General features: G+C 45.1%; 26 non-coding genes across 26 annotated transcripts; all 26 read right to left on the reverse strand.

The window, feature by feature from the left end:
• Nucleotides 1–648: 648 nt before the first annotated feature.
• On the reverse strand, nucleotides 649–721 carry trnar-ucu (transfer RNA arginine (anticodon UCU)). Its single transcript has one exon. It is a non-coding gene; the product is annotated as a tRNA-Arg (tRNA).
• Nucleotides 722–1,764: 1,043 nt separating this feature from the next.
• Nucleotides 1,765–1,837, reverse strand: trnar-ccu (transfer RNA arginine (anticodon CCU)). Its single transcript has one exon. It is a non-coding gene; the product is annotated as a tRNA-Arg (tRNA).
• Nucleotides 1,838–2,600: 763 nt separating this feature from the next.
• trnar-ccu (transfer RNA arginine (anticodon CCU)) lies at nucleotides 2,601–2,673 on the reverse strand. The gene has a single exon. It is a non-coding gene; the product is annotated as a tRNA-Arg (tRNA).
• A 495-nt stretch (nucleotides 2,674–3,168) lies between these two features.
• On the reverse strand, nucleotides 3,169–3,241 carry trnar-ccu (transfer RNA arginine (anticodon CCU)). Its single transcript has one exon. It is a non-coding gene; the product is annotated as a tRNA-Arg (tRNA).
• Nucleotides 3,242–3,453: 212 nt separating this feature from the next.
• On the reverse strand, nucleotides 3,454–3,526 carry trnar-ccu (transfer RNA arginine (anticodon CCU)). Its single transcript has one exon. It is a non-coding gene; the product is annotated as a tRNA-Arg (tRNA).
• A 1,043-nt stretch (nucleotides 3,527–4,569) lies between these two features.
• Nucleotides 4,570–4,642, reverse strand: trnar-ccu (transfer RNA arginine (anticodon CCU)). Its single transcript has one exon. It is a non-coding gene; the product is annotated as a tRNA-Arg (tRNA).
• A 487-nt stretch (nucleotides 4,643–5,129) lies between these two features.
• On the reverse strand, nucleotides 5,130–5,202 carry trnar-ccu (transfer RNA arginine (anticodon CCU)). The gene has a single exon. It is a non-coding gene; the product is annotated as a tRNA-Arg (tRNA).
• A 212-nt stretch (nucleotides 5,203–5,414) lies between these two features.
• On the reverse strand, nucleotides 5,415–5,487 carry trnar-ccu (transfer RNA arginine (anticodon CCU)). The gene has a single exon. It is a non-coding gene; the product is annotated as a tRNA-Arg (tRNA).
• A 1,043-nt stretch (nucleotides 5,488–6,530) lies between these two features.
• trnar-ccu (transfer RNA arginine (anticodon CCU)) lies at nucleotides 6,531–6,603 on the reverse strand. Its single transcript has one exon. It is a non-coding gene; the product is annotated as a tRNA-Arg (tRNA).
• Nucleotides 6,604–7,367: 764 nt separating this feature from the next.
• On the reverse strand, nucleotides 7,368–7,440 carry trnar-ccu (transfer RNA arginine (anticodon CCU)). Its single transcript has one exon. It is a non-coding gene; the product is annotated as a tRNA-Arg (tRNA).
• A 780-nt stretch (nucleotides 7,441–8,220) lies between these two features.
• Nucleotides 8,221–8,293, reverse strand: trnar-ccu (transfer RNA arginine (anticodon CCU)). The gene has a single exon. It is a non-coding gene; the product is annotated as a tRNA-Arg (tRNA).
• A 1,043-nt stretch (nucleotides 8,294–9,336) lies between these two features.
• On the reverse strand, nucleotides 9,337–9,409 carry trnar-ccu (transfer RNA arginine (anticodon CCU)). The gene has a single exon. It is a non-coding gene; the product is annotated as a tRNA-Arg (tRNA).
• A 1,326-nt stretch (nucleotides 9,410–10,735) lies between these two features.
• Nucleotides 10,736–10,808, reverse strand: trnar-ccu (transfer RNA arginine (anticodon CCU)). The gene has a single exon. It is a non-coding gene; the product is annotated as a tRNA-Arg (tRNA).
• Nucleotides 10,809–11,580: 772 nt separating this feature from the next.
• trnar-ccu (transfer RNA arginine (anticodon CCU)) lies at nucleotides 11,581–11,653 on the reverse strand. The gene has a single exon. It is a non-coding gene; the product is annotated as a tRNA-Arg (tRNA).
• A 771-nt stretch (nucleotides 11,654–12,424) lies between these two features.
• On the reverse strand, nucleotides 12,425–12,497 carry trnar-ccu (transfer RNA arginine (anticodon CCU)). The gene has a single exon. It is a non-coding gene; the product is annotated as a tRNA-Arg (tRNA).
• A 212-nt stretch (nucleotides 12,498–12,709) lies between these two features.
• On the reverse strand, nucleotides 12,710–12,782 carry trnar-ccu (transfer RNA arginine (anticodon CCU)). Its single transcript has one exon. It is a non-coding gene; the product is annotated as a tRNA-Arg (tRNA).
• A 1,600-nt stretch (nucleotides 12,783–14,382) lies between these two features.
• On the reverse strand, nucleotides 14,383–14,455 carry trnar-ccu (transfer RNA arginine (anticodon CCU)). The gene has a single exon. It is a non-coding gene; the product is annotated as a tRNA-Arg (tRNA).
• Nucleotides 14,456–14,952: 497 nt separating this feature from the next.
• On the reverse strand, nucleotides 14,953–15,025 carry trnar-ccu (transfer RNA arginine (anticodon CCU)). The gene has a single exon. It is a non-coding gene; the product is annotated as a tRNA-Arg (tRNA).
• A 1,600-nt stretch (nucleotides 15,026–16,625) lies between these two features.
• trnar-ccu (transfer RNA arginine (anticodon CCU)) lies at nucleotides 16,626–16,698 on the reverse strand. The gene has a single exon. It is a non-coding gene; the product is annotated as a tRNA-Arg (tRNA).
• Nucleotides 16,699–17,193: 495 nt separating this feature from the next.
• On the reverse strand, nucleotides 17,194–17,266 carry trnar-ccu (transfer RNA arginine (anticodon CCU)). The gene has a single exon. It is a non-coding gene; the product is annotated as a tRNA-Arg (tRNA).
• Nucleotides 17,267–18,312: 1,046 nt separating this feature from the next.
• trnar-ccu (transfer RNA arginine (anticodon CCU)) lies at nucleotides 18,313–18,385 on the reverse strand. Its single transcript has one exon. It is a non-coding gene; the product is annotated as a tRNA-Arg (tRNA).
• A 764-nt stretch (nucleotides 18,386–19,149) lies between these two features.
• trnar-ccu (transfer RNA arginine (anticodon CCU)) lies at nucleotides 19,150–19,222 on the reverse strand. Its single transcript has one exon. It is a non-coding gene; the product is annotated as a tRNA-Arg (tRNA).
• Nucleotides 19,223–19,711: 489 nt separating this feature from the next.
• trnar-ccu (transfer RNA arginine (anticodon CCU)) lies at nucleotides 19,712–19,784 on the reverse strand. The gene has a single exon. It is a non-coding gene; the product is annotated as a tRNA-Arg (tRNA).
• A 212-nt stretch (nucleotides 19,785–19,996) lies between these two features.
• trnar-ccu (transfer RNA arginine (anticodon CCU)) lies at nucleotides 19,997–20,069 on the reverse strand. Its single transcript has one exon. It is a non-coding gene; the product is annotated as a tRNA-Arg (tRNA).
• A 1,600-nt stretch (nucleotides 20,070–21,669) lies between these two features.
• trnar-ccu (transfer RNA arginine (anticodon CCU)) lies at nucleotides 21,670–21,742 on the reverse strand. Its single transcript has one exon. It is a non-coding gene; the product is annotated as a tRNA-Arg (tRNA).
• Nucleotides 21,743–22,237: 495 nt separating this feature from the next.
• trnar-ccu (transfer RNA arginine (anticodon CCU)) lies at nucleotides 22,238–22,310 on the reverse strand. Its single transcript has one exon. It is a non-coding gene; the product is annotated as a tRNA-Arg (tRNA).
• Between the last annotated feature and the right edge of the window lie 476 nt (nucleotides 22,311–22,786).

Consider the following 22,786-nt stretch of genomic DNA (forward strand, 5'->3'; position numbering starts at 1 on the left):
TGCTAAAAAAACAGGTTAGCAGAGGATGGTTTCGATCCATCGACCTCTGGGTTATGGGCCCAGCACGCTTCCGCTGCGCCACTCTGCTTCCAACCACCCAAGATTGGACCCACAAAGCCTGACTTAGGAGTACAGGATCTTATCCATTAGGCAACTGGGGCACTGTGTTATCAGCATGACCTATATGAACTGATAGAAGAGGTAAAAACATATATAATGGCAGGCACTGACAAATGCCCATGAAATTACGAAATTTTTATTTTTGTTCGTACTCCATTGCTAAAAAAACAGGTTAGCAGAGGATGGTTTCGATCCATCGACCTCTGGGTTATGGGCCCAGCACGCTTCCGCTGCGCCACTCTGCTTCCAACCACCCAAGATTGGACCCACAAACCCTGACTTAGGAGTACAGTATCTTATCCATTAGGCAACTGGGGCACTTTGTTCTCAGTGTGACCTATACGAACTGATAGAAGAGGTAAAAAAATATATAATGGCAGACACTGACAAATGCCCATGAAATTACGAATTTTTTATTTTTGTTCATACTCCATTGCTAAAAAAACATGTTAGCAGAGGATGGTTTCGATCCATCGACCTCTGGGTTATGGGCCCAGCACGCTTCCGCTGCGCCACTCTGCTTCCAACCACCCCAGATGGGACTTGAACCCACAATCCCTGGCTTAGAAGGCCAGTGCCTTATCCATTAGGCCACTGGGGCACTGTGTTCTCAGTATGACCTATACGAACTGATAGAAGAGGTAAAAAAATATATAATGGCAGGCACTGACAAATGCCCATGAAATTACGATTTTTTTTATTTTTGTTCGTACTCCATTGCTAAAAAAAACAGGTTAGCAGAGGATGGTTTCGATCCATCGACCTCTGGGTTATGGGCCCAGCACGCTTCCGCTGCGCCACTCTGCTTCCAACCACCCCAGATGGGACCCACAAACCCTGACTTAGGAGTACAGTATCTTATCCATTAGGCCACTGGGGCAATGTGTTATCAGTATGACCTATATGAACTGATAGAAGAGGTAAAAACATATATAATGGCAGGCACTGACAAATGCCCATGAAATTACGAATTTTTTATTTTTGTTCGTACTCCATTGCTAAAAAAACAGGTTAGCAGAGGATGGTTTCGATCCATCGACCTCTGGGTTATGGGCCCAGCACGCTTCCGCTGCGCCACTCTGCTTCCAACCAGCCAAGATTGGACCCACAAACCCTGACTTAGGAGTACAGGATCTTATCCATTAGGCAACTGGGGCACTGTGTTATCAGTATGACCTATATGAACTGATAGAAGAGGTAAAAACATATATAATGGCAGGCACTGACAAATGCCCATGAAATTACGAAATTTTTATTTTTGTTCGTACTCCATTGCTAAAAAAACAGGTTAGCAGAGGATGGTTTCGATCCAACGACCTCTGGGTTATGGGCCCAGCACGCTTCCGCTGCGCCACTCTGCTTCCAACCACCCAAGATTGGACCCACAAACCCTGACTTAGGAGTACAGTATCTTATCCATTAGGCAACTGGGGCACTTTGTTCTCAGTGTGACCTATACGAACTGATAGAAGAGGTAAAAAAATATATAATGGCAGACACTGACAAATGCCCATGAAATTACGAATTTTTTATTTTTGTTCATACTCCATTGCTAAAAAAATATGTTAGCAGAGGATGGTTTCGATCCATCGACCTCTGGGTTATGGGCCCAGCACGCTTCCGCTGCGCCACTCTGCTTCCAACCACCCCAGATGGGACTTGAACCCACAATCCCTGGCTTAGGAGGCCAGTGCCTTATCCATTAGGCCACTGGGGCACTGTGTTCTCAGTATGACCTATACGAACTGATAGAAGAGGTAAAAAAATATATAATGGCAGGCACTGACAAATGCCCATGAAATTACGAATTTTTTATTTTTGTTCGTACTCCATTGCTAAAAAAACAGGTTAGCAGATGATGGTTTCGATCCATCGACCTCTGGGTTATGGGCCCAGCACGCTTCCGCTGCGCCACTCTGCTTCCAACCACCCCAGATGGGACCCACAAACCCTGACTTAGGAGTACAGTATCTTATCCATTAGGCCACTGGGGCACTGTGTTATCAGTATGACCTATATGAACTGATAGAAGAGGTAAAAACATATATAATGGCAGGCACTGACAAATGCCCATGAAATTACGAATTTTTTATTTTTGTTCGTACTCCATTGCTAAAAAAACAGGTTAGCAGAGGATGGTTTCGATCCATCGACCTCTGGGTTATGGGCCCAGCACGCTTCCGCTGCGCCACTCTGCTTCCAACCACCCAAGATTGGACCCACAAACCCTGACTTAGGAGTACAGTATCTTATCCATTAGGCAACTGGGGCACTTTGTTCTCAGTGTGACCTATACGAACTGATAGAAGAGGTAAAAAAATATATAATGGCAGGCACTGACAAATGCCCATGAAATTACGAATTTTTTATTTTTGTTCGTACTCCATTGCTAAAAAACAGGTTAGCAGATGATGGTTTCGATCCATCGACCTCTGGGTTATGGGCCCAGCACGCTTCCGCTGCGCCACTCTGCTTCCAACCACCCCAGATGGGACTTGAACCCACAATCCCTGGCTTAGGAGGCCAGTGCCTTATCCATTAGGCCACTGGGGCACTGTGTTCTCAGTATGACCTATACGAACTGATAGAAGAGGTAAAAAAATATATAATGGCAGGCACTGACAAATGCCCATGAAATTACGATTTTTTTTATTTTTGTTCGTACTCCATTGCTAAAAAAAACAGGTTAGCAGAGGATGGTTTCGATCCATCGACCTCTGGGTTATGGGCCCAGCACGCTTCCGCTGCGCCACTCTGCTTCCAACCACCCCAGATGGGACTTGAACCCACAAACCCTGACTTAGGAGTACAGTATCTTATCCATTAGGCCACTGGGGCACTGTGTTCTCAGTGTGACCTATACGAACTGATAGAAGAGGTAAAAAAATATATAATGGCAGGCACTGACAAACGCCCATGAAATTACGAATTTTTTATTTTTGTTCATACTCCATTGCTAAAAAAACATGTTAGCAGAGGATGGTTTCGATCCATCGACCTCTGGGTTATGGGCCCAGCACGCTTCCGCTGCGCCACTCTGCTTCCAACCACCCCAGATGGGACTTGAACCCACAATCCCTGGCTTAGGAGGCCAGTGCCTTATCCAGTAGGCCACTGGGGCACTGTGTTCTCAGTATGACCTATACGAACTGATAGAAGAGGTAAAAAAATATATAATGGCAGGCACTGACAAATGCCCATGAAATTACGAATTTTTTTATTTTTGTTCGTACTCCATTGCTAAAAAAAACAGGTTAGCAGAGGATGGTTTCGATCCATCGACCTCTGGGTTATGGGCCCAGCACGCTTCCGCTGCGCCACTCTGCTTCCAACCACCCCAGATGGGACTTGAACCCACAAACCCTGGCTTAGGAGGCCAGTGCCTTATCCATTAGGCCACTGGGGCACTGTGTTCTCAATATGACCTATACGAACTGATAGAAGAGGTAAAAAAATATATAATTGCAGGCACTGACAAATGCACATGAAATTACGATTTTTTTTATTTTTGTTCGTACTCCATTGCTAAAAAAAACAGGTTAGCAGAGGATGGTTTCGATCCATCGACCTCTGGGTTATGGGGCCAGCACGCTTCCTCTTCGCCACTCTGCTTCCAACCACCCCAGATGGGACCCACAAACCCTGACTTAGGAGTACAGTATCTTATCCATTAGGCCACTGGGGCAATGTGTTATCAGTATGACCTATATGAACTGATAGAAGAGGTAAAAACATATATAATGGCAGGCACTGACAAATGCCCATGAAATTACGAATTTTTTATTTTTGTTCGTACTCCATTGCTAAAAAAACAGGTTAGCAGAGGATGGTTTCGATCCATCGACCTCTGGGTTATGGGCCCAGCACGCTTCCGCTGCGCCACTCTGCTTCCAACCACCCAAGATTGGACCCACAAACCCTGACTTAGGAGTACAGGATCTTATCCATTAGGCAACTGGGGCACTGTGTTATCAGTATGACCTATATGAACTGATAGAAGAGGTAAAAACATATATAATGGCAGGCACTGACAAATGCCCATGAAATTACGAAATTTTTATTTTTGTTCGTACTCCATTGCTAAAAAAACAGGTTAGCAGAGGATGGTTTCGATCCATCGACCTCTGGGTTATGGGCCCAGCACGCTTCCGCTGCGCCACTCTGCTTCCAACCACCCAAGATTGGACCCACAAACCCTGACTTAGGAGTACAGTATCTTATCCATTAGGCAACTGGGGCACTTTGTTCTCAGTGTGACCTATACGAACTGATAGAAGAGGTAAAAAAATATATAATGGCAGACACTGACAAATGCCCATGAAATTACGAATTTTTTATTTTTGTTCATACTCCATTGCTAAAAAAATATGTTAGCAGAGGAAGGTTTCGATCCATCGACCTCTGGGTTATGGGCCCAGCACGCTTCCGCTGCGCCACTCTGCTTCCAACCACCCCAGATGGGACTTGAACCCACAATCCCTGGCTTAGGAGGCCAGTGCCTTATCCATTAGGCCACTGGGGCACTGTGTTCTCAGTATGACCTATACGAACTGATAGAAGAGGTAAAAAAATATATAATGGCAGGCACTGACAAATGCCCATGAAATTACGAATTTTTTATTTTTGTTCGTACTCCATTGCTAAAAAAACAGGTTAGCAGATGATGGTTTCGATCCATCGACCTCTGGGTTATGGGCCCAGCACGCTTCCGCTGCGCCACTCTGCTTCCAACCACCCCAGATGGGACCCACAAACCCTGACTTAGGAGTACAGTATCTTATCCATTAGGCCACTGGGGCACTGTGTTATCAGTATGACCTATATGAACTGATAGAAGAGGTAAAAACATATATAATGGCAGGCACTGACAAATGCCCATGAAATTACGAATTTTTTATTTTTGTTCGTACTCCATTGCTAAAAAAACAGGTTAGCAGAGGATGGTTTCGATCCATCGACCTCTGGGTTATGGGCCCAGCACGCTTCCGCTGCGCCACTCTGCTTCCAACCACCCCAGATGGGACTTGAACCCACAATCCCTGGCTTAGGAGGCCAGTGCCTTATCCAGTAGGCCACTGGGGCACTGTGTTCTCAGTATGACCTATACGAACTGATAGAAGAGGTAAAAAAATATATAATGGCAGGCACTGACAAATGCCCATGAAATTACGATTTTTTTTATTTTTGTTCGTACTCCATTGCTAAAAAAAACAGGTTAGCAGAGGATGGTTTCGATCCATCGACCTCTGGGTTATGGGCCCAGCACGCTTCCGCTGCGCCACTCTGCTTCCAACCACCCCAGATGGGACTTGAACCCACAATCCCTGGCTTAGGAGGCCAGTGCCTTATCCATTAGGCCACTGGGGCACTGTGTTCTCAATATGACCTATACGAACTGATAGAAGAGGTAAAAAAATATATAATTGCAGGCACTGACAAATGCACATGAAATTACGATTTTTTTTATTTTTGTTCGTACTCCATTGCTAAAAAAAACAGGTTAGCAGAGGATGGTTTCGATCCATCGACCTCTGGGTTATGGGGCCAGCACGCTTCCTCTTCGCCACTCTGCTTCCAACCACCCCAGATGGGACCCACAAACCCTGACTTAGGAGTACAGTATCTTATCCATTAGGCCACTGGGGCAATGTGTTATCAGTATGACCTATATGAACTGATAGAAGAGGTAAAAACATATATAATGGCAGGCACTGACAAATGCCCATGAAATTACGAATTTTTTATTTTTGTTCGTACTCCATTGCTAAAAAAACAGGTTAGCAGAGGATGGTTTCGATCCATCGACCTCTGGGTTATGGGCCCAGCACGCTTCCGCTGCGCCACTCTGCTTCCAACCACCCAAGATTGGACCCACAAACCCTGACTTAGGAGTACAGGATCTTATCCATTAGGCAACTGGGGCACTGTGTTATCAGTATGACCTATATGAACTGATAGAAGAGGTAAAAACATATATAATGGCAGGCACTGACAAATGCCCATGAAATTACGAAATTTTTATTTTTGTTCGTACTCCATTGCTAAAAAAACAGGTTAGCAGAGGATGGTTTCGATCCATCGACCTCTGGGTTATGGGCCCAGCACGCTTCCGCTGCGCCACTCTGCTTCCAACCACCCAAGATTGGACCCACAAACCCTGACTTAGGAGTACAGTATCTTATCCATTAGGCAACTGGGGCACTTTGTTCTCAGTGTGACCTATACGAACTGATAGAAGAGGTAAAAAAATATATAATGGCAGACACTGACAAATGCCCATGAAATTACGAATTTTTTATTTTTGTTCATACTCCATTGCTAAAAAAATATGTTAGCAGAGGATGGTTTCGATCCATCGACCTCTGGGTTATGGGCCCAGCACGCTTCCGCTGCGCCACTCTGCTTCCAACCACCCCAGATGGGACTTGAACCCACAATCCCTGGCTTAGGAGGCCAGTGCCTTATCCATTAGGCCACTGGGGCACTGTGTTCTCAGTATGACCTATACGAACTGATAGAAGAGGTAAAAAAATATATAATGGCAGGCACTGACAAATGCCCATGAAATTACGAATTTTTTATTTTTGTTCGTACTCCATTGCTAAAAAAACAGGTTAGCAGATGATGGTTTCGATCCATCGACCTCTGGGTTATGGGCCCAGCACGCTTCCGCTGCGCCACTCTGCTTCCAACCACCCCAGATGGGACCCACAAACCCTGACTTAGGAGTACAGTATCTTATCCATTAGGCCACTGGGGCACTGTGTTATCAGTATGACCTATATGAACTGATAGAAGAGGTAAAAACATATATAATGGCAGGCACTGACAAATGCCCATGAAATTACGAATTTTTTATTTTTGTTCGTACTCCATTGCTAAAAAAACAGGTTAGCAGAGGATGGTTTCGATCCATCGACCTCTGGGTTATGGGCCCAGCACGCTTCCGCTGCGCCACTCTGCTTCCAACCACCCAAGATTGGACCCACAAACCCTGACTTAGGAGTACAGTATCTTATCCATTAGGCAACTGGGGCACTTTGTTCTCAGTGTGACCTATACGAACTGATAGAAGAGGTAAAAAAATATATAATGGCAGGCACTGACAAATGCCCATGAAATTACGAATTTTTTATTTTTGTTCGTACTCCATTGCTAAAAAAACAGGTTAGCAGATGATGGTTTCGATCCATCGACCTCTGGGTTATGGGCCCAGCACGCTTCCGCTGCGCCACTCTGCTTCCAACCACCCCAGATGGGACTTGAACCCACAATCCCTGGCTTAGGAGGCCAGTGCCTTATCCATTAGGCCACTGGGGCACTGTGTTCTCAGTATGACCTATACGAACTGATAGAAGAGGTAAAAAAATATATAATGGCAGGCACTGACAAATGCCCATGAAATTACGATTTTTTTTATTTTTGTTCGTACTCCATTGCTAAAAAAAACAGGTTAGCAGAGGATGGTTTCGATCCATCGACCTCTGGGTTATGGGCCCAGCACGCTTCCGCTGCGCCACTCTGCTTCCAACCACCCCAGATGGGACTTGAACCCACAAACCCTGACTTAGGAGTACAGTATCTTATCCATTAGGCCACTGGGGCACTGTGTTCTCAGTGTGACCTATACGAACTGATAGAAGAGGTAAAAAAATATATAATGGCAGGCACTGACAAACGCCCATGAAATTACGAATTTTTTATTTTTGTTCATACTCCATTGCTAAAAAAACATGTTAGCAGAGGATGGTTTCGATCCATCGACCTCTGGGTTATGGGCCCAGCACGCTTCCGCTGCGCCACTCTGCTTCCAACCAACCCAGATGGGACTTGAACCCACAATCCCTGGCTTAGGAGGCCAGTGCCTTATCCAGTAGGCCACTGGGGCACTGTGTTCTCAGTATGACCTATACGAACTGATAGAAGAGGTAAAAAAATATATAATGGCAGGCACTGACAAATGCCCATGAAATTACGATTTTTTTTATTTTTGTTCGTACTCCATTGCTAAAAAAAACAGGTTAGCAGAGGATGGTTTCGATCCATCGACCTCTGGGTTATGGGCCCAGCACGCTTCCGCTGCGCCACTCTGCTTCCAACCACCCCAGATGGGACTTGAACCCACAATCCCTGGCTTAGGAGGCCAGTGCCTTATCCATTAGGCCACTGGGGCACTGTGTTCTCAATATGACCTATACGAACTGATAGAAGAGGTAAAAAAATATATAATTGCAGGCACTGACAAATGCACATGAAATTACGATTTTTTTTATTTTTGTTCGTACTCCATTGCTAAAAAAAACAGGTTAGCAGAGGATGGTTTCGATCCATCGACCTCTGGGTTATGGGGCCAGCACGCTTCCTCTTCGCCACTCTGCTTCCAACCACCCCAGATGGGACCCACAAACCCTGACTTAGGAGTACAGTATCTTATCCATTAGGCCACTGGGGCAATGTGTTATCAGTATGACCTATATGAACTGATAGAAGAGGTAAAAACATATATAATGGCAGGCACTGACAAATGCCCATGAAATTACGAATTTTTTATTTTTGTTCGTACTCCATTGCTAAAAAAACAGGTTAGCAGAGGATGGTTTCGATCCATCGACCTCTGGGTTATGGGCCCAGCACGCTTCCGCTGCGCCACTCTGCTTCCAACCACCCAAGATTGGACCCACAAACCCTGACTTAGGAGTACAGGATCTTATCCATTAGGCAACTGGGGCACTGTGTTATCAGTATGACCTATATGAACTGATAGAAGAGGTAAAAACATATATAATGGCAGGCACTGACAAATGCCCATGAAATTACGAAATTTTTATTTTTGTTCGTACTCCATTGCTAAAAAAACAGGTTAGCAGAGGATGGTTTCGATCCATCGACCTCTGGGTTATGGGCCCAGCACGCTTCCGCTGCGCCACTCTGCTTCCAACCACCCAAGATTGGACCCACAAACCCTGACTTAGGAGTACAGTATCTTATCCATTAGGCAACTGGGGCACTTTGTTCTCAGTGTGACCTATACGAACTGATAGAAGAGGTAAAAAAATATATAATGGCAGACACTGACAAATGCCCATGAAATTACGAATTTTTTATTTTTGTTCATACTCCATTGCTAAAAAAATATGTTAGCAGAGGATGGTTTCGATCCATCGACCTCTGGGTTATGGGCCCAGCACGCTTCCGCTGCGCCACTCTGCTTCCAACCACCCCAGATGGGACTTGAACCCACAATCCCTGGCTTAGGAGGCCAGTGCCTTATCCATTAGGCCACTGGGGCACTGTGTTCTCAGTATGACCTATACGAACTGATAGAAGAGGTAAAAAAATATATAATGGCAGGCACTGACAAATGCCCATGAAATTACGAATTTTTTATTTTTGTTCGTACTCCATTGCTAAAAAAACATGTTAGCAGAGGATGGTTTCGATCCATCGACCTCTGGGTTATGGGCCCAGCACGCTTCCGCTGCGCCACTCTGCTTCCAACCACCCCAGATGGGACCCACAAACCCTGACTTAGGAGTACAGTATCTTATCCATTAGGCCACTGGGGCACTGTGTTATCAGTATGACCTATATGAACTGATAGAAGAGGTAAAAACATATATAATGGCAGGCACTGACAAATGCCCATGAAATTACGAATTTTTTATTTTTGTTCGTACTCCATTGCTAAAAAAACATGTTAGCAGAGGATGGTTTCGATCCATCGACCTCTGGGTTATGGGCCCAGCACGCTTCCGCTGCGCCACTCTGCTTCCAACCACCCAAGATTGGACCCACAAACCCTGACTTAGGAGTACAGTATCTTATCCATTAGGCAACTGGGGCACTTTGTTCTCAGTGTGACCTATACGAACTGATAGAAGAGGTAAAAAAATATATAATGGCAGGCACTGACAAATGCCCATGAAATTACGAATTTTTTATTTTTGTTCGTACTCCATTGCTAAAAAAACAGGTTAGCAGATGATGGTTTCGATCCATCGACCTCTGGGTTATGGGCCCAGCACGCTTCCGCTGCGCCACTCTGCTTCCAACCACCCCAGATGGGACTTGAACCCACAATCCCTGGCTTAGGAGGCCAGTGCCTTATCCATTAGGCCACTTGGGCACTGTGTTCTCAGTATGACCTATACGAACTGATAGAAGAGGTAAAAAAATATATAATGGCAGGCACTGACAAATGCCCATGAAATTACGATTTTTTTTATTTTTGTTCGTACTCCATTGCTAAAAAAAACAGGTTAGCAGAGGATGGTTTCGATCCATCGACCTCTGGGTTATGGGCCCAGCACGCTTCCGCTGCGCCACTCTGCTTCCAACCACCCCAGATGGGACCCACAAACCCTGACTTAGGAGTACAGTATCTTATCCATTAGGCAACTGGGGCACTTTGTTCTCAGTGTGACCTATACGAACTGATAGAAGAGGTAAAAAAATATATAATGGCAGACACTGACAAATGCCCATGAAATTACGAATTTTTTATTTTTGTTCATACTCCATTGCTAAAAAAATATGTTAGCAGAGGATGGTTTCGATCCATCGACCTCTGGGTCATGGGCCCAGCACGCTTCCGCTGCGCCACTCTGCTTCCAACCACCCCAGATGGGACTTGAACCCACAATCCCTGGCTTAGGAGGCCAGTGCCTTATCCATTAGGCCACTGGGGCACTGTGTTCTCAGTATGACCTATACGAACTGATAGAAGAGGTAAAAAAATATATAATGGCAGGCACTGACAAATGCCCATGAAATTACGATTTTTTTTATTTTTGTTCGTACTCCATTGCTAAAAAAAACAGGTTAGCAGAGGATGGTTTCGATCCATCGACCTCTGGGTTATGGGCCCAGCACGCTTCCGCTGCGCCACTCTGCTTCCAACCACCCCAGATGGGACTTGAACCCACAAACCCTGACTTAGGAGTACAGTATCTTATCCATTAGGCCACTGGGGCACTGTGTTCTCAGTGTGACCTATACGAACTGATAGAAGAGGTAAAAAAATATATAATGGCAGGCACTGACAAACGCCCATGAAATTACGAATTTTTTATTTTTGTTCATACTCCATTGCTAAAAAAACATGTTAGCAGAGGATGGTTTCGATCCATCGACCTCTGGGTTATGGGCCCAGCACGCTTCCGCTGCGCCACTCTGCTTCCAACCACCCAAGATTGGACCCACAAACCCTGACTTAGGAGTACAGTATCTTATCCATTAGGCAACTGGGGCACTTTGTTCTCAGTGTGACCTATACGAACTGATAGAAGAGGTAAAAAAATATATAATGGCAGACACTGACAAATGCCCATGAAATTACGAATTTTTTATTTTTGTTCATACTCCATTGCTAAAAAAATATGTTAGCAGAGGATGGTTTCGATCCATCGACCTCTGGGTTATGGGCCCAGCACGCTTCCGCTGCGCCACTCTGCTTCCAACCACCCCAGATGGGACTTGAACCCACAATCCCTGGCTTAGGAGGCCAGTGCCTTATCCATTAGGCCACTGGGGCACTGTGTTCTCAGTATGACCTATACGAACTGATAGAAGAGGTAAAAAAATATATAATGGCAGGCACTGACAAATGCCCATGAAATTACGAATTTTTTATTTTTGTTCGTACTCCATTGCTAAAAAAACAGGTTAGCAGAGGATGGTTTCGATCCATCGACCTCTGGGTTATGGGCCCAGCACGCTTCCGCTGCGCCACTCTGCTTCCAACCACCCAAGATTGGACCCACAAACCCTGACTTAGGAGTACAGTATCTTATCCATTAGGCAACTGGGGCACTTTGTTCTCAGTGTGACCTATACGAACTGATAGAAGAGGTAAAAAAATATATAATGGCAGGCACTGACAAATGCCCATGAAATTACGAATTTTTTATTTTTGTTCGTACTCCATTGCTAAAAAAAACAGGTTAGCAGAGGATGGTTTCGATCCATCGACCTCTGGGTTATGGGCCCAGCACGCTTCCGCTGCGCCACTCTGCTTCCAACCACCCCAGATGGGACTTGAACCCACAAACCCTGACTTAGGAGTACAGTATCTTATCCATTAGGCCACTGGGGCACTGTGTTCTCAGTGTGACCTATACGAACTGATAGAAGAGGTAAAAAAATATATAATGGCAGGCACTGACAAACGCCCATGAAATTACGAATTTTTTATTTTTGTTCATACTCCATTGCTAAAAAAACATGTTAGCAGAGGATGGTTTCGATCCATCGACCTCTGGGTTATGGGCCCAGCACGCTTCCGCTGCGCCACTCTGCTTCCAACCACCCCAGATGGGACTTGAACCCACAATCCCTGGCTTAGGAGGCCAGTGCCTTATCCAGTAGGCCACTGGGGCACTGTGTTCTCAGTATGACCTATACGAACTGATAGAAGAGGTAAAAAAATATATAATGGCAGGCACTGACAAATGCCCATGAAATTACGATTTTTTTTATTTTTGTTCGTACTCCATTGCTAAAAAAAACAGGTTAGCAGAGGATGGTTTCGATCCATCGACCTCTGGGTTATGGGCCCAGCACGCTTCCGCTGCGCCACTCTGCTTCCAACCACCCCAGATGGGACTTGAACCCACAATCCCTGGCTTAGGAGGCCAGTGCCTTATCCATTAGGCCACTGGGGCACTGTGTTCTCAGTATGACCTATACGAACTGATAGAAGAGGTAAAAAAATATATAATTGCAGGCACTGACAAATGCACATGAAATTACGATTTTTTTTATTTTTGTTTGTACTCCATTGCTAAAAAAAACAGGTTAGCAGAGGATGGTTTCGATCCATCGACCTCTGGGTTATGGGGCCAGCACGCTTCCTCTTCGCCACTCTGCTTCCAACCACCCAAGATTGGACCCACAAACCCTGACTTAGGAGTACAGTATCTTATCCATTAGGCCACTGGGGCACTGTGTTATCAGTATGACCTATATGAACTGATAGAAGAGGTAAAAACATATATAATGGCAGGCACTGACAAATGCCCATGAAATTACGAATTTTTTATTTTTGTTCGTACTCCATTGCTAAAAAAACAGGTTAGCAGACTATGGTTTCAATCCATCGACCTCTGGGTTATGGGCCCAGCACGCTTCCGCTGCGCCACTCTGCTTCCAACCACCCAAGATTGGACCCACAAACCCTGACTTAGGAGTACAGTATCTTATCCATTAGGCAACTGGGGCACTGTGTTCTCAGTGTGACCTATACGAACTGATAGAAGAGGTAAAAAAATATATAATGGCAGGCACTGACAAATGCCCATGAAATTACGATTTTTTTATTTTTGTTCGTACTCCATTGCTAAAAAAACAGGTTAGCAGAGGATGGTTTCGATCCATCGACCTCTGGGTTATGGGCCCAGCACGCTTCCGCTGCGCCACTCTGCTTCCAACCACCCAAGATTGGACCCACAAACCCTGACTTAGGAGGACAGTATCTTATCCATTAGGCCACTGGGGCACTGTGTTATCAGTATGACCTATATGAACTGATAGAAGAGGTAAAAAAATATATAATGGCAGGCACTGACAAATGCCCATGAAATTACGATTTTTTTAAATTTTTGTTCGTACTCCATTGCTAAAAAAAACAGGTTAGCAGAGGATGGTTTCGATCCATCGACCTCTGGGTTATGGGCCCAGCACGCTTCCGCTGCGCCACTCTGCTTCCAACCACCCCAGATGGGACCCACAAACCCTGACTTAGGAGTACAGTATCTTATCCATTAGGCCACTGGGGCACTGTGTTATCAGTATGACCTATATGAACTGATAGAAGAGGTAAAAACATATATAATGGCAGGCACTGACAAATGCCCATGAAATTACGAATTTTTTATTTTTGTTCGTACTCCATTGCTAAAAAAACAAGTTAGCAGAGGATGGTTTCGATCCATCGACCTCTGGGTTATGGGCCCAGCACGCTTCCGCTGCGCCACTCTGCTTCCAACCACCCAAGATTGGACCCACAAACCCTGACTTAGGAGTACAGTATCTTATCCATTAGGCAACTGGGGCACTTTGTTCTCAGTGTGACCTATACGAACTGATAGAAGAGGTAAAAAAATATATAATGGCAGGCACTGACAAATGCCCATGAAATTACGAATTTTTTATTTTTGTTCGTACTCCATTGCTAAAAAAACAGGTTAGCAGATGATGGTTTCGATCCATCGACCTCTGGGTTATGGGCCCAGCACGCTTCCGCTGCGCCACTCTGCTTCCAACCACCCCAGATGGGACTTGAACCCACAATCCCTGGCTTAGGAGGCCAGTGCCTTATCCATTAGGCCACTGGGGCACTGTGTTCTCAGTATGACCTATACGAACTGATAGAAGAGGTAAAAAAATATATGATGGCAGGCACTGACAAATGCCCATGAAATTACGATTTTTTTTATTTTTGTTCGTACTCCATTGCTAAAAAAAACAGGTTAGCAGAGGATGGTTTCGATCCATCGACCTCTGGGTAATGGGCCCAGCACGCTTCCGCTGCGCCACTCTGCTTCCAACCACCCCAGATGGGACTTGAACCCACAAACCCTGACTTAGGAGTACAGTATCTTATCCAGTAGGCCACTGGGGCACTGTGTTCTCAGTGTGACCTATACGAACTGATAGAAGAGGTAAAAAAATATATAATGGCAGGCACTGACAAATGCCCATGAAATTACGATTTTTTTTATTTTTGTTCGTACTCCATTGCTAAAAAAAACAGGTTAGCAGAGGATGGTTTCGATCCATCGACCTCTGGGTTATGGGCCCAGCACGCTTCCGCTGCGCCACTCTGCTTCCAACCACCCCAGATGGGACTTGAACCCACAATCCCTGGCTTAGGAGGCCAGTGCCTTATCCATTAGGCCACTGGGGCACTGTGTTCTCAGTATGACCTATACGAACTGATAGAAGAGGTAAAAAAATATATAATTGCAGGCACTGACAAATGCACATGAAATTACGATTTTTTTTATTTTTGTTCGTACTCCATTGCTAAAAAAAACAGGTTAGCAGAGGATGGTTTCGATCCATCGACCTCTGGGTTATGGGGCCAGCACGCTTCCTCTTCGCCACTCTGCTTCCAACCACCCAAGATTGGACCCACAAACCCTGACTTAGGAGTACAGTATCTTATCCATTAGGCCACTGGGGCACTGTGTTATCAGTATGACCTATATGAACTGATAGAAGAGGTAAAAACATATATATTGGCAGGCACTGACAAATGCCCATGAAATTACGAATTTTTTATTTTTGTTCGTACTCCATTGCTAAAAAAACAGGTTAGCAGACTATGGTTTCAATCCATCGACCTCTGGGTTATGGGCCCAGCACGCTTCCGCTGCGCCACTCTGCTTCCAACCACCCAAGATTGGACCCACAAACCCTGACTTAGGAGTACAGTATCTTATCCATTAGGCAACTGGGGCACTGTGTTCTCAGTGTGACCTATACGAACTGATAGAAGAGGTAAAAAAATATATAATGGCAGGCACTGACAAATGCCCATGAAATTACGATTTTTTTATTTTTGTTCGTACTCCATTGCTAAAAAAACAGGTTAGCAGAGGATGGTTTCGATCCATCGACCTCTGGGTTATGGGCCCAGCACGCTTCCGCTGCGCCACTCTGCTTCCAACCACCCAAGATTGGACCCACAAACCCTGACTTAGGAGGACAGTATCTTATCCATTAGGCAACTGGGGCACTGTGTTCTCAGTGTGACCTATACGAACTGATAGAAGAGGTAAAAAAATATATAATGGCAGGCACTGACAAATGCCCATGAAATTACGATTTTTTTATTTTTGTTCGTACTCCATTGCTAAAAAAAAAGGTTAGCAGATGATGGTTTCGATCCATCGACCTCTGGGTTATGGGCCAAGCACGCTTCCGCTGCGCCACTCTGCTTCCAACCACCCAAGATTGGACCCACAAACCCTGACTTAGGAGTACAGTATCTTATCCATTAGGCCACTGGGGCACTGTGTTATCAGTATGACCTATATGAACTGATAGAAGAGGTAAAAAAATATATAATGGCAGGCACTGACAAATGCCCATGAAATTACGATTTTTTTAAATTTTTGTTCGTACTCCATTGCTAAAAAAATCAGGTTAGCAGAGGATGGTTTCGATCCATCGACCTCTGGGTTATGGGCCCAGCACGCTTCCGCTGCGCCACTCTGCTTCCAACCACCCAAGATTGAACCCACAATCCCTGGCTTAGGAGTACAGTATCTTATCCATTAGGCCACTGGGGCACTGTGTTCTCAGTGTGACCTATACGAACTGATAGAAGAGGTAAAAAAATATATAATGGCAGGCACTGACAAATGCCCATGAAATTACGAATGTTTTATTTTTGTTCATACTCCATTGCTAAAAAAACATAGTAGCAGAGGATGGTTTCGATCCATCGACCTCTTGGTTATGGGCCCAGCACGCTTCCGCTGCGCCACTCTGCTTCCAACCACCCCAGATGGGACTTGAACCCACAAACCCTGGCTTAGGAGGCCAGTGCCTTATCCATTAGGCCACTGGGGCACTGTGTTCTCAGTATGACCTATACGAACTGATAGAAGAGGTAAAAAAATATATAATGGCAGGCACTGACAAATGCCCATGAAATTACGAATTTTTTATTTTTGTTCGTACTCCATTGCTAAAAAAACATGTTAGCAGAGGATGGTTTCGATCCATCGACCTCTGGGTTATGGGCCCAGCACGCTTCCGCTGCGCCAATCTGCTTCCAACCACCCCAGATGGGACTTGAACCCACAATCCCTGGCTTAGGAGTACAGTATCTTATCCATTAGGCAACTGGGGCACTTTGTTCTCAGTGTGACCTATACGAACTGATAGAAGAGGTAAAAAAATAAATAATGGCAGGCACTGACAAATGCCCATGAAATTACGATTTTTTTTATTTTTGTTCGTACTCCATTGCTAAAAAAAACAGGTTAGCAGAGGATGGTTTCGATCCATCGACCTCTGGGTTATGGGCCCAGCACGCTTCCGCTGCGCCACTCTGCTTCCAACCACCCCAGATGGGACTTGAACCCACAATCCCTGGCTTAGGAGGCCAGTGCCTTATCCATTAGGCCACTGGGGCACTGTGTTCTCAGTATGACCTATACGAACTGATAGAAGAGGTAAAAAAATATATAATTGCAGGCACTGACAAATGCACATGAAATTACGATTTTTTTTATTTTTGTTCGTACTCCATTGCTAAAAAAAACAGGTTAGCAGAGGATGGTTTCGATCCATCGACCTCTGGGTTATGGGCCCAGCACGCTTCCGCTGCGCCACTCTGCTTCCAACCACCCAAGATTGGACCCACAAACCCTGACTTAGGAGGACAGTATCTTATCCATTAGGCCACTGGGGCACTGTGTTATCAGTATGACCTATATGAACTGATAGAAGAGGTAAAAAAATATATAATGGCAGGCACTGACAAATGCCCATGAAATTACGATTTTTTTAAATTTTTGTTCGTACTCCATTGCTAAAAAAAACAGGTTAGCAGAGGATGGTTTCGATCCATCGACCTCTGGGTTATGGGCCCAGCACGCTTCCGCTGCGCCACTCTGCTTCCAACCACCCAAGATTGAACCCACAATCCCTGGCTTAGGAGTACAGTATCTTATCCATTAGGCCACTGGGGCACTGTGTTCTCAGTGTGACCTATACGAACTGATAGAAGAGGTAAAAAAATATATAATGGCAGGCACTGACAAATGCCCATGAAATTACGAATGTTTTATTTTTGTTCATACTCCATTGCTAAAAAAACAGGTTAGCAGAGGATGGTTTCGATCCATCGACCTCTGGGTTATGGGCCCAGCACGCTTCCGCTGCGCCACTCTGCTTCCAACCACCCAAGATTGGACCCACAAACCCTGACTTAGGAGTACAGTATCTTATCCATTAGGCAACTGGGGCACTTTGTTCTCAGTGTGACCTATACGAACTGATAGAAGAGGTAAAAAAATATATAATGGCAGACACTGACAAATGCCCATGAAATTACGAATTTTTTATTTTTGTTCATACTCCATTGCTAAAAAAATATGTTAGCAGAGGATGGTTTCGATCCATCGACCTCTGGGTTATGGGCCCAGCACGCTTCCGCTGCGCCACTCTGCTTCCAACCACCCCAGATGGGACTTGAACCCACAATCCCTGGCTTAGGAGGCCAGTGCCTTATCCATTAGGCCACTGGGGCACTGTGTTCTCAGTATGACCTATACGAACTGATAGAAGAGGTAAAAAAATATATAATGGCAGGCACTGACAAATGCCCATGAAATTACGATTTTTTTATTTTTGTTCGTACTCCATTGCTAAAAAAACAGGTTAGCAGATGATGGTTTCGATCCATCGACCTCTGGGTTATGGGCCCAGCACGCTTCCGCTGCGCCACTCTGCTTCCAACCACCCCAGATGGGACCCACAAACCCTGACTTAGGAGTACAGTATCTTATCCATTAGGCCACTGGGGCACTGTGTTATCAGTATGACCTATATGAACTGATAGAAGAGGTAAAAACATATATAATGGCAGGCACTGACAAATGCCCATGAAATTACGAATTTTTTATTTTTGTTCGTACTCCATTGCTAAAAAAACAGGTTAGCAGAGGATGGTTTCGATCCATCGACCTCTGGGTTATGGGCCCAGCACGCTTCCGCTGCGCCACTCTGCTTCCAACCACCCAAGATTGGACCCACAAACCCTGACTTAGGAGTACAGTATCTTATCCATTAGGCAACTGGGGCACTTTGTTCTCAGTGTGACCTATACGAACTGATAGAAGAGGTAAAAAAATATATAATGGCAGGCACTGACAAATGCCCATGAAATTACGAATTTTTTATTTTTGTTCGTACTCCATTGCTAAAAAAACAGGTTAGCAGATGACGGTTTCGATCCATCGACCTCTGGGTTATGGGCCCAGCACGCTTCCGCTGCGCCACTCTGCTTCCAACCACCCCAGATGGGACTTGAACCCACAATCCCTGGCTTAGGAGGCCAGTGCCTTATCCATTAGGCCACTGGGGCACTGTGTTCTCAGTATGACCTATACGAACTGATAGAAGAGGTAAAAAAATATATAATGGCAGGCACTGACAAATGCCCATGAAATTACGATTTTTTTTATTTTTGTTCGTACTCCATTGCTAAAAAAAACAGGTTAGCAGAGGATGGTTTCGATCCATCGACCTCTGGGTAATGGGCCCAGCACGCTTCCGCTGCGCCACTCTGCTTCCAACCACCCCAGATGGGACCCACAAACCCTGACTTAGGAGTACAGTATCTTATCCATTAGGCCACTGGGGCACTGTGTCCTCAGTGTGACCTATACGAACTGATAGAAGAGGTAAAAAAATATATAATGGCAGGCACTGACAAACGCCCATGAAATTACGAATTTTTTATTTTTGTTCATACTCCATTGCTAAAAAAACATGTTAGCAGAGGATGGTTTCGATCCATCGACCTCTGGGTTATGGGCCCAGCACGCTTCCGCTGCGCCACTCTGCTTCCAACCACCCCAGATGGGACTTGAACCCACAATCCCTGGCTTAGGAGGCCAGTGCCTTATCCAGTAGGCCACTGGGGCACTGTGTTCTCAGTATGACCTATACGAACTGATAGAAGAGGTAAAAAAATATATAATGGCAGGCACTGACAAATGCCCATGAAATTACGATTTTTTTTATTTTTGTTCGTACTCCATTGCTAAAAAAAACAGGTTAGCAGAGGATGGTTTCGATCCATCGACCTCTGGGTTATGGGCCCAGCACGCTTCCGCTGCGCCACTCTGCTTCCAACCACCCCAGATGGGACTTGAACCCACAATCCCTGGCTTAGGAGGCCAGTGCCTTATCCATTAGGCCACTGGGGCACTGTGTTCTCAGTATGACCTATACGAACTGATAGAAGAGGTAAAAAAATATATAATTGCAGGCACTGACAAATGCACATGAAATTACGATTTTTTTTATTTTTGTTCGTACTCCATTGCTAAAAAAAACAGGTTAGCAGAGGATGGTTTCGATCCATCGACCTCTGGGTTATGGGGCCAGCACGCTTCCTCTTCGCCACTCTGCTTCCAACCACCCAAGATTGGACCCACAAACCCTGACTTAGGAGTACAGTATCTTATCCATTAGGCCACTGGGGCACTGTGTTATCAGTATGACCTATATGAACTGATAGAAGAGGTAAAAACATATATATTGGCAGGCACTGACAAATGCCCATGAAATTACGAATTTTTTATTTTTGTTCGTACTCCATTGCTAAAAAAACAGGTTAGCAGACTATGGTTTCAATCCATCGACCTCTGGGTTACGGGCCCAGCACGCTTCCGCTGCGCCACTCTGCTTCCAACCACCCAAGATTGGACCCACAAACCCTGACTTAGGAGTACAGTATCTTATCCATTAGGCAACTGGGGCACTGTGTTCTCAGTGTGACCTATACGAACTGATAGAAGAGGTAAAAAAATATATAATGGCAGGCACTGACAAATGCCCATGAAATTACGATTTTTTTATTTTTGTTCGTACTCCATTGCTAAAAAAACAGGTTAGCAGAGGATGGTTTCGATCCATCGACCTCTGGGTTATGGGCCCAGCACGCTTCCGCTGCGCCACTCTGCTTCCAACCACCCAAGATTGGACCCACAAACCCTGACTTAGGAGGACAGTATCTTATCCATTAGGCAACTGGGGCACTGTGTTCTCAGTGTGACCTATACGAACTGATAGAAGAGGTAAAAAAATATATAATGGCAGGCACTGACAAATGCCCATGAAATTACGATTTTTTTATTTTTGTTCGTACTCCATTGCTAAAAAAAAAGGTTAGCAGATGATGGTTTCGATCCATCGACCTCTGGGTTATGGGCCAAGCACGCTTCCGCTGCGCCACTCTGCTTCCAACCACCCAAGATTGGACCCACAAACCCTGACTTAGGAGTACAGTATCTTATCCATTAGGCCACTGGGGCACTGTGTTATCAGTATGACCTATATGAACTGATAGAAGAGGTAAAAAAATATATAATGGCAGGCACTGACAAATGCCCATGAAATTACGATTTTTTTAAATTTTTGTTCGTACTCCATTGCTAAAAAAAACAGGTTAGCAGAGGATGGTTTCGATCCATCGACCTCTGGGTTATGGGCCCAGCACGCTTCCGCTGCGCCACTCTGCTTCCAACCACCCAAGATTGAACCCACAATCCCTGGCTTAGGAGTACAGTATCTTATCCATTAGGCCACTGGGGCACTGTGTTCTCAGTGTGACCTATACGAACTGATAGAAGAGGTAAAAAAATATATAATGGCAGGCACTGACAAATGCCCATGAAATTACGAATGTTTTATTTTTGTTCATACTCCATTGCTAAAAAAACATAGTAGCAGAGGATGGTTTCGATCCATCGACCTCTTGGTTATGGGCCCAGCACGCTTCCGCTGCGCCACTCTGCTTCCAACCACCCCAGATGGGACTTGAACCCACAAACCCTGGCTTAGGAGGCCAGTGCCTTATCCATTAGGCCACTGGGGCACTGTGTTCTCAGTATGACCTATACGAACTGATAGAAGAGGTAAAAAAATATATAATGGCAGGCACTGACAAATGCCCATGAAATTACGAATTTTTTATTTTTGTTCGTACTCCATTGCTAAAAAAACATGTTAGCAGAGGATGGTTTCGATCCATCGACCTCTGGGTTATGGGCCCAGCACGCTTCCGCTGCGCCACTCTGCTTCCAACCACCCCAGATGGGACTTGAACCCACAATCCCTGGCTTAGGAGTACAGTATCTTATCCATTAGGCAACTGGGGCACTTTGTTCTCAGTGTGACCTATACGAACTGATAGAAGAGGTAAAAAAATAAATAATGGCAGGCACTGACAAATGCCCATGAAATTACGATTTTTTTTATTTTTGTTCGTACTCCATTGCTAAAAAAAACAGGTTAGCAGAGGATGGTTTCGATCCATCGACCTCTGGGTTATGGGCCCAGCACGCTTCCGCTGCGCCACTCTGCTTCCAACCACCCCAGATGGGACTTGAACCCACAATCCCTGGCTTAGGAGGCCAGTGCCTTATCCATTAGGCCACTGGGGCACTGTGTTCTCAGTATGACCTATACGAACTGATAGAAGAGGTAAAAAAATATATGATTGCAGGCACTGACAAATGCACATGAAATTACGATTTCTTTTATTTTTGTTCGTACTCCATTGCTAAAAAAAACAGGTTAGCAGAGGATGGTTTCGATCCATCGACCTCTGGGTTATGGGGCCAGCACGCTTCCTCTTCGCCACTCTGCTTCCAACCACCCAAGATTGGACCCACAAACCCTGACTTAGGAGTACAGTATCTTATCCATTAGGCCACTGGGGCACTGTGTTATCAGTATGACCTATATGAACTGATAGAAGAGGTAAAAACATATATAATGGCAGGCACTGACAAATGCCCATGAAATTACGAATTTTTTATTTTTGTTCGTACTCCATTGCTAAAAAAACAGGTTAGCAGACTATGGTTTCAATCCATCGACCTCTGGGTTATGGGCCCAGCACGCTTCCGCTGCGCCA

This window comes from Salvelinus fontinalis, chromosome 41 (assembly GCF_029448725.1).
Source record: "Salvelinus fontinalis isolate EN_2023a chromosome 41, ASM2944872v1, whole genome shotgun sequence".
Taxonomy (NCBI): Eukaryota; Metazoa; Chordata; class Actinopteri; order Salmoniformes; family Salmonidae; genus Salvelinus; species Salvelinus fontinalis.